The sequence below is a fragment of the Oryctolagus cuniculus genome, chromosome 18, assembly GCF_964237555.1.
Source record: "Oryctolagus cuniculus chromosome 18, mOryCun1.1, whole genome shotgun sequence".
In the NCBI taxonomy this organism is placed as follows: domain Eukaryota; kingdom Metazoa; phylum Chordata; class Mammalia; order Lagomorpha; family Leporidae; genus Oryctolagus; species Oryctolagus cuniculus.
The window spans coordinates 63272722-63281888 of record NC_091449.1 but is presented as its reverse complement, the minus strand read 5'-3'; the positions used below and the strand labels follow the sequence as shown (position 1 = coordinate 63281888).

Sequence of the window (9167 nt, the reverse complement as noted above, 5' to 3'; positions counted from 1 at the left end):
AACTCTGCTACTGGAAGAAAATATACCCTAACTTTGTAATGATTGCAGAAAAAACTCAATATGCATCTTTTTCACAGTACCTTGTGATTTTTATAGTAGGCCCTAGGCACTGGTATTCAGAATACATGAAGTTATCTGTGGTAAAAACTAGTTTTACAAATAATGTAATTCAAGGATAACATTGTTATCTTAAGCCTTATGTAATATTGTAACTTGCTTATACTCATCCCTGGTTTGGGGTCAAAATATGTAATGATCTTTCCATTGGAAGTAACTGGGAATACACAACAGTTTTTGTTAGTTGCAGTGCCAGAGAAAGAACAATACTATCTTAATTTTTGCAATATGCTGCATTTGCTGGTGCTGTTGTATGCAGTGAAGGAGCAGCTCTACAGCAAAATAAGAAACATAAATAAATTTTCAACTTCCTCATATCATGTTTTGATGTTAATATTTGATTAAGTGACTTGGCTAGTATCTATGAAGATGCTAATTTTAACTTATAGAAAGTTATGTTTTAAAAGAAAGTTTAAACTGTAACAATGAAAGGTTCCAAGAAATGTCTCCTTTTAGTTGCAAATTAATTCTGGTAGAATCAAACACTTGTCATCTTTAATATAGGCAAAAAGAAATCACTGACTTTTCATCACACTAGATTAAAAATGAGAAGAGGAAAAACAAGGAAATGTGAACCTTTTTTTGATCAGCATAGCACATGGTATTCTTAAGAAGTGAAACCATATACAGGTTTCTACTTAAGTCATGGGAACAGAGGTGGCCATGCAGCAAGGGCCTGTGAGCTGCAACACTGAGTCAACCACTGCTTAGTTAGGATGCCAAATGTTATTTTCAAGTGGTTAATATGTAGGGCATACTTACTGTCTCTAAGTTAGTCAACCATAACAGTTTTAGGGGCTGGGTTAAATACATATACAAATAAATAGATATTCATACACACAAAGCAGGAGCTAACTCCTGTATCATTTTCCTAGTTACTATAGAAAAAGGGTGATATTCAGATATTACCACCTCTGGTGGTAAACAAATAGCAAATATGAGAACTTGGAAGTAGGAAGGTAAATAACATGCACATATTCTCAGCTCTTTAGCAAAAGAAAGCATCCTTCCAGGAGTGTCCTAATGGCCACATCACGGCTGGACTGTACATCTGTACTCTTAACAATAGAGTATCCAGATAATTGTCTCCCTATTTGAGTAATTATTAATTGGGTTAACTAATCCCTCTGCTTTAGAAATATACAAGTCACACATAATCTGTCCCCGAAATCAGCATAGTAATTATATAAATTTACCTTTTTGTTTTGAAGGTGATCTCTTATATTGCTTTGCCCAAGCTAGGTAAGACACCCATTACTACCACCATTTCTCAGAAAGGTGATAGGGACAGTAAGTGATTTAATAGTTGCATGTTAAATGTGGAGTGCTACATTTCCTAGTCTACTCTTTATCATCCCTAGGCATATGTTACTCTAAATTAAATAGGAGTGTTTGGCACTGCACTTAGAAAATTAGGTTCCCACATTAGAGTGCCTGGGTTTGACTCCCAGCTCCCAACTCCAGCTTCCTGTCTCCCTGGGAGACAGCAGGCCAGTTGTCAAGTTCCTGCCACTCATGTGGGAGACCTGGATTGAGTTCCCACTTTTGGCCTCCTGGCTATTGGGATTTCAGGAGTGTAGTGAACCAATGGATGGGAGCATGCTCTCTTGGTGTCTCAATTTAAAATTTAAAATAAATACCTCTAAAAAAATACTTAAGTATTCTCCTTTTTTCTGGTTAATTTTTTCAAAAATCCAGCTCTTCATTTCATAGGTTTTCATATGTTGTGTTGTCATTAAATTCATTTCTAGAAATTTTCTACTTCCCCTTTGATTTTTTTCTATGACCCACTCTTCAGGAGCATGTTCTTCATTCTCCATGTGTTTGCACATTTTCTAGTTTTTTTTTTTTTTTTTTTTTTTAAGAATTTAAGTTGTTAATTTCTAGTTTCAGCCTATTGTGGTCAGAAAAGATAAATGGTATGATTCAAATTTTCTTGAATTTATTGAGACTTGCTTTATGGCCTAATATATTGTCTATCCTATATAAAGTTCCATGCAATGATGAAAAGAATGTGTATTCTGTACCTGTAGGAGGAACTGTTCTGTTGATAACAATTAGGTCCATTTGGTCAGTCGTATAAACTAGCTGTTTGATTTTCTGTCTAGTTGATCTGTCTGTTTATGAGAGTGGAGTGTTGAAGTCCGCCATTATTGTACTGGAGTCTGTGACTTTTAAATGCCCAGATGCCCTGGCATTGGGTGCATATGTTTACTATAGTTACATGATGCCCTTTTTTGTCTCTCTTAACAGGTTTTGTGCTAAAGTCTATTTTGTCTGATATTGACATGGCTATTTCTGCTATAGTTAAATGATGCCCTTCTTTGTCTCTCTTAACAGGTTTTGTGCTAAAGTCTATTTTTGTCTGATATTGACATGGCTATTTCTGCTTGTTTTTGCTTTCCATTAGCATGAAATATCTTTTTCCATCCTTTCACTTTGAATCTATGTATATCTTTTTGGTGAGGTGTGTTTTTTGTCTTTTAATCCATTAAGTCAGTCTGTATCTTTTAATAGAAGAATTCAGGCCATTTACATTCAGAGTTATTATTGATAAATAATGACTAGGTCCTGCCGTTTTTCCATAAGTATTCCTGTTGTTTGTTTTGGATTTCCTTTGTATTTTTACCAGGAGATTTTCTACCTTCACATTCTTTCATAATGATGACTATCTTTCTCTATTTCTGGGTGTAGTACATCCTTTAGTACCATTTGTAAGGCTAGATGAGTGGTGACAAATTTTCAATTTGTTTTGGAAGGTCTTTATTTCACCTTCATTTATAAATGCTGGGTACAGTATTCTGGGTTGAATTTTACAGTTACTGGTGAATTAAGCCTATGATTATAGAGGGGATTAAAATTATGTCTTTGCAAAAATTAAAGAAAAAAGGAAGAGGGGGAGTGAGGGAAGGAAGTATGGTTATCATCTTAGAACAGTACCTATGAAATACATGAAATCTCTTTATATTTATAAAAATTAAACAAATACTTAATGTTCTGGGGCAGTGTTATGGTATAGCAGGTAAAACCACTGCCTGCAATGCCAGCATCTCATATGGTTGCTGGTTTGTGTCCAGATGCTCCACTCCTGATCAAGCTTCCTGCTAATGGCCTGAAAAAGCAGCAGAGGATGACCCAAGTGCCTTGGCCCCTGCACCCATGTGGGAAACTTGGATGAATTTCCTGGCTCCTGGCTTCAGTCTAGCCCAGCCCAGGGCATTGTAGCCACCTGGGGAGTGAACCAGTGGATGGAAGAGCTCTCTCTCCCTCTCTCTCTAACTCTGACTCTCAAATAAATAAATCTTTTTTAAAAAGTACATAAGTGGGAATTTTGTGGTGGAAAAGACAAAATGTTCTAAAAGTGGGAAGCAGCAATGACTTCTGGAGTAGAAACACAACAGTGGTTGGAGTTTCTGAAAGACACAGGCAATTTTTTCCCCCATCTCTTCTCAGAGATACCTGCCCTGTAACACCCACTCTAAGACCTTATAAAGAGCAGACCACGCCAACTTGTTCTTTCACTCCTGGCTCCAGATTAGCCTGGCTCCGGCCATTGTGGCCATTTGGGGAGTGAACCATTGGATGGAAGACCTTTCTCTCTCCCTCTCTGTAGCTCTACTTCTCAAATAAGTAAATAAAATCTTTTAAAATTATGCTAACTCTTAAGTCTGCCTTCCATACTGCTCTCAACAATCACTGCAATCGTTCAGACCCAGCCACTCCTAGGAGCCATCCATCCTCAGAGAGGGCCCTTTGCACTGAGATTGAATTTCTCTTCCTGCCCTGTAATAAGGCTGTACTACTGACTATCTACCTGCCTATCTTTTTTCCCTTTAAGTGTATTTTATTGGATCATTTGGTATGTGAATTAATTCATCACTGCATAGGCTAGTGCCTTAGCTCTAACCCTCTTAATAAAATGTAAACAGCTATGTCATGTAATTAATAAAGCTGCATCTTGCCTTAATACAAAAAAACAGCTTTTATTTGCCAGAGCAGTTTAAGGTTAACAGCAAAACTGACTATGAAGCAGAGGTCTCATATACCCCTCCCCCTTATCTTTATATTTTTGAAATATTCCCTTTTGCTACTTGAGGTTTTATTCTACTAGAGTTTCTGGTAGCTTTGCCCAGTCTATATTGGCTTGCTTTATAAACATGACTGGAGGGGGCCAACACGGTTTAGCAGATTAAGCTGCTGCCTGTGATGCCAGCATCCCATGAGTGCCAATTCATAAGTCCCAGCTGCCTGCTAATGGCCTAAGAGAGCAGCAGGAGATGGCCCAGGTACATGGGCCTCTGCACTGACATGGGAGACCTGGAAAAAGCTCCTGGTTCTTGGGTTTAGACCGGTCCAGCTCCAACTGTTGTGGCCATTTGGGGAATGAATGAGTGGATAAAGGTATCTCTCTTTCTCTGTGTGTAAACTCTGCCTTTCAAATAAAAATATCTTGAAACAAACCATGACTGGCCAAACATGTTTGTCCTTAGCATTCCTGCTCCCAGGCTGTCAGACTTGAACTGCTAAATGTCAACAGTGATTACCAACAGATTTCAAACTGGGATGAGCCGGCAACTTCCACATGTACTTACAAGAGTATACTTTCAGTCAGCCTCTTTGATAATTGTTTAGGAAAACATTTTCTCAGTTTTATTTGCAGTTCCAGAATTGGGCAATGTTTCATTCTGTAAAGCAGAATAAGTGGTTCACATTTAGTAAGTCTTAGTTAAGACTTTCAGTAAACTTCAGACACTGAGAAATTAGCATTATGACTGGCTACCAAATTCTGCTAGTTGGGTGGTATGAAATTGTTTTCAACAATTGGAGGACCCAACTACATGGTAAGCAGCTGATAGAATGTGAGGTATTTTTGGTGAATGTTTATGGGGTTACAGTGTAAAAAAGTTTTAAAAAGCTTGGGAGACTGCTGTAACTAAACCCTTTAATTTGTATCCTCATATGAACAAGGGAGCTTATATCTATGAAAAAATTTGCAATAAAATTGTAGTGGACTCTCATTTCAGCAATATGTAATATTTAGGCATAGATAACATGGATTTGGGAGGCTGGAGGCAGTCTCTTTCTGTTATACTTTAACATTCTCTGAATATTTACCAACATGTGTAATACATTTCTATTGGCAACTGAGTAGGAATAAAAGTAATTATGTGTGGGGCCAGCGCTGTGGCATAGCAGTGCTGACATCTCACATGGGCACTGATTTGAGTCCAGCTCTGCTACGGCCTGGGAAAGCAGTGGAAGATGGCCTAGGTCCTTGGGTTCCTGCACCCATGTGGGAGACCTGGAAGAAGCTCCTGGCTCCTCGCTTTGGATCAGCACAGTTCTGGCTATTGTAGCCACTTGGGGAGTGAACCAGTAGATGGAAGACCTATCTGCTTCTGCCTCTCTATAACTCCGCCTTTCAAATACATAAATAAATCTTCTAAGAAAAAAAGTAGTTATGGAGGGGAAATTTAACTGTTTTGGCCTTATGAGAATTTTTAATGTTTCTATTTATTTATTTTCTTTTTTAAGAAGAGGAGTTATCTCTTGTTTGCTGGTTCTCTCCCCAAAAGCTCACAACAGGCAGGCCTGGGCCAGGCTGAAGCTGGAAGCCCAAACTCCATCTGGGTCTACCATATGAATAGCAGGGGCCGAGCATCTGAGCCATTATCTGCTGCTTCCCAGGATGTGTTAGCAAGCGGCTGGAATTAGAAGCAGAACAGCCAAGACCAGAGCCAGCACTCTGATTAGGGATGTGGGTGTCCCAAGCAGCAGCTTAGCCCACTGTGCCACAACACCCATCCCTCATGTTCAATTTACAGGTTTTTTTTAAATTGTGTTTAGCTGCTGAGACTACTCTTAAATGTTAGAATAAAATTTTGTAAAGAAGTAGAATGAGTATACAATTATAATACAGTTATAGCACTGGCACTATGGCACAGAGGGTTAAACTACTACCTGCAGTGCTGGCATCCCATATGGGCACCAGTTTGAGTCCTGACTGTTCCACTTCCACCAGCTCCCTGCTAATGCACTTGAGAAAGCAGCAGAGAATGGCCCAAATGCTTGAGCCCCTGCAGCCCATGCAGGAGGCAGGGATGAAGTTCCTGGCTCCTAGGTTTGGCCTGGCTTGTTCGATGCTGCCATTTGGGGAATGAGCCAGATGGAAGATCTCTGTGTCTCCTAACCGTGCCTTTCAAATTAAATAAACCTTAAAAAAACAAACAAACAAACAAACAAAAAAAAAACCAACAACAACAAAAAAAACCCCACAATTATGAGCTTAAGGAAACGAGCAGTAGAAAGTCTTCCATGTTTTAACCAGCTTATCCATGACTTTTAAAATAGGTACTGGAGTGAGCATTTGCCTAGTTTTTGAAATGCCCTGTTTCCGTTCTGGCTCCTGACACCAATTTTCTGCCAATGTAGACCAGACCCTGGGCTGCAGTGACGATGGCTCAAGTGATTACATGCCACCATATATGTGAAGACCTCGGTTTAGTTTTAGCCGGGCTTAGCCCCAACCAGGCTCAGGCCCATGGCCATTGCAGGTATTTGGGGAGTGAACCTGTAGAGCAGAGCTCTCTAAATAAACAAAATTCGATGTTGATGGGTGCCAAATTGCCAATGGATTAAGGTTTATTTGAATACTTAAAAAAAACCTATTTATTTATTTGAAAGGCAGCGTTACACAGACACAGAGAGATAGAATCCACTAGTTTACTCCCAAAATGGCCACAAGGCAGGAGCTAGGAGCTTCCCCCAGGTCTCCCATGTGGATGCAGGGACCCAAGGACTTGGGTCGTCTTCTACTGCTTTCCCAGACCATAGCGGAGAGCTGGATCAGAAGTGCAGCAGCTGGACTAGAACCAGCACCCATATGGGGCGCTGGCGCTGCAGGACCTGCTACACCACAGCGCCAGCTCTCTCTTCGAATGTTTAGAAGAGTGATATAGTATTATTTAAAATGTCAACATTTGGGGCCAGCATCTTAGTGTAGTGGGTTAAGCCGCTATCTGAAATGCCAGCATCCCATGTGAGCACCGGTTCAAGTCCCGGCTGCTCCACTTCAGATCCAGCTCCCTGCTCAAGTGCCGGGGGAAAGCAGTGGGAAATAACCCAAGTCCTTGGGTTCCTGCACCCATATGGGAGACCTGGAAGAAGCTCCTGGCTCCTGCCTTCACAAGCTGTTACGGCCACTTGGGGAGTGAACCAGAGGATGGAAGATCTGTCTCCCCTCTGTTACCTTTCGAGCCTTTCAAGTAAAATTTTTTTTGACAGGCAGAGTGGACAGTGAGAGAGAGAGAGAGAGAGAGAGACAGAGACAGAGAGGAAGGTCTTCCTTTTGCCGTTGGTTCACCCTCCAATGGCCGCCGCGGCCGGCGCGCTGCAGCCGGCGCACCACGCTGATCCGATGGCAGGAGCCAGGTGCTTCTCCTGGTCTCCCATGGGGTGCAGGGCCCAAGCACTTGGGCCATCCTCCACTGCACTCCCTGGCCACAGCAGAGAGCTGGCCTGGAAGAGGGACAACCGGGACAGAATCCGGCACCCCGACCGGGACTAGAACCCGGTGTGGCAGCGCTGCAGGCGGAGAATTAGCCTAGTGAGTAAATCTTTCTTAACAAGTCAACAACCATAATACTCTGGGTATTACACCCTTTGCTACTATTTATGATGAAAATTTTTAACTAGCGAAATTTGACTTTGGATGCATTTTACAGGCTAACCTTCTTTGCAGGTTGTGAAATACATTCGGATACAAACAGGAATATTTTAAGTAGGAAAAAAAAAAAGGTAGTCGTCGCAGTTTAGGAAAGTCCTTTGTTCCGACATACTAGGACGGTGCGACACACACAGCTCTCGAGGGAGCCTTTCCACAGCCCCCGTGGGCTGGGAGTTAACGAGGAGCTGTCGCCCGGGCTCTCGGCCAACGCCTCTGTCACAGCGCGGGAAGGGACTTACGTTGTTTTTCTACAGCAGAAATGATCCGCTTTCTAAACCAGAAAGCGGAGCTGTGGGAAGAGGCGGGAGGTGGGGTCCTCGGGCCGCCCCTCGGGGCGCTCGCAAGCGCTACCACCACGCGCGTGACGGGCAGGGGCGCTCTGCGAGGGCTACCACCACGCGCGTGACGGGCAGGGGCGCTCTGCGAGGGCTACCACCACGCGCGTGACGGGCAGGGCGCTCTGCGGGGACTACCACCACGCGCGTGACGGGCAGGGGCGCTCTGCGAGGGCTACCACCACGCGCGTGACGGGCAGGGGCGCTCTGCGGGGGCTACCACCACGCGCGTGACGGGTAGGGGCGCTCTGCGGGGGCTACCACCACGCGCGTGACGGGCAGGGCGCTCTGCGGGGGCTACCACCACGCGCGTGACGGGCAGGGGCGCTCTGCGGGGGCTACCACCACGCGCGTGACGGGCAGGGCGCTCTGCGAGGGCTACCACCACGCGCGTGACGGGCAGGGGCGCTCTGCGGGGGCTACCACCACGCGCGTGACGGGCAGGGGCGCTCTGCGGGGGCTACCACCACGCGCGTGACGGGCAGGGCGCTCTGCGGGGGCTACCACCACGCGCGTGACGGGCAGGGCGCTCTGCGAGGGCTACCACCACGCGCGTGACGGGCAGGGGCGCTCTGCGGGGGCTACCACCACGCGCGTGACGGGCAGGGGCGCTCTGCGGGGGCTACCACCACGCGCGTGACGGGCAGGGGCGCTCTGCGGGGGCTACCACCACGCGCGTGACGGGCAGGGCGCTCTGCGAGGTCCTCCGCGAGCCGCTGGCTCTAGAACGCGGCTGCGCTCCCTCATCGTATAAAACACGCCGATACCCATTTCCAGGGGTGCCCCGACCGGCCAGCCGGCCCCAAGCCGACGGCGCACGGCTGAGGAGCTCCGTCCCGCCAGCAGCAGCTGCGCACGTCTGAGGAGACTCGGCTCCCGCTGGGCCCGCAGCCCCGCGCTCACGTCCCGGCCTACAGGTCCCGCGACGGCGGACCCCGCACAGCCGCCTCAGGCACCCGCGGCGCCGCGGAGCCTGCCGGGAACGCGTG

At 45.2% G+C, this 9167-nt stretch overlaps 1 long non-coding RNA gene across 1 annotated transcript in view; it reads right to left on the bottom strand.

Annotated features, from left to right (window-relative positions):
* LOC127491338 (uncharacterized) overlaps positions 1-9082 on the bottom strand; it is a 101005-nt gene extending 91923 nt beyond the window's left edge. Inside the window, exons 1-2 of the long non-coding RNA XR_007919977.2 lie at positions 8946-9082; positions 4710-4802 (exon numbers count right to left, since the gene is read on the bottom strand). This is a non-coding gene — a long non-coding RNA (uncharacterized lncRNA). The remainder of the gene's footprint in view (positions 1-4709; positions 4803-8945) is intronic.
* Between the last annotated feature and the right edge of the window lie 85 nt (positions 9083-9167).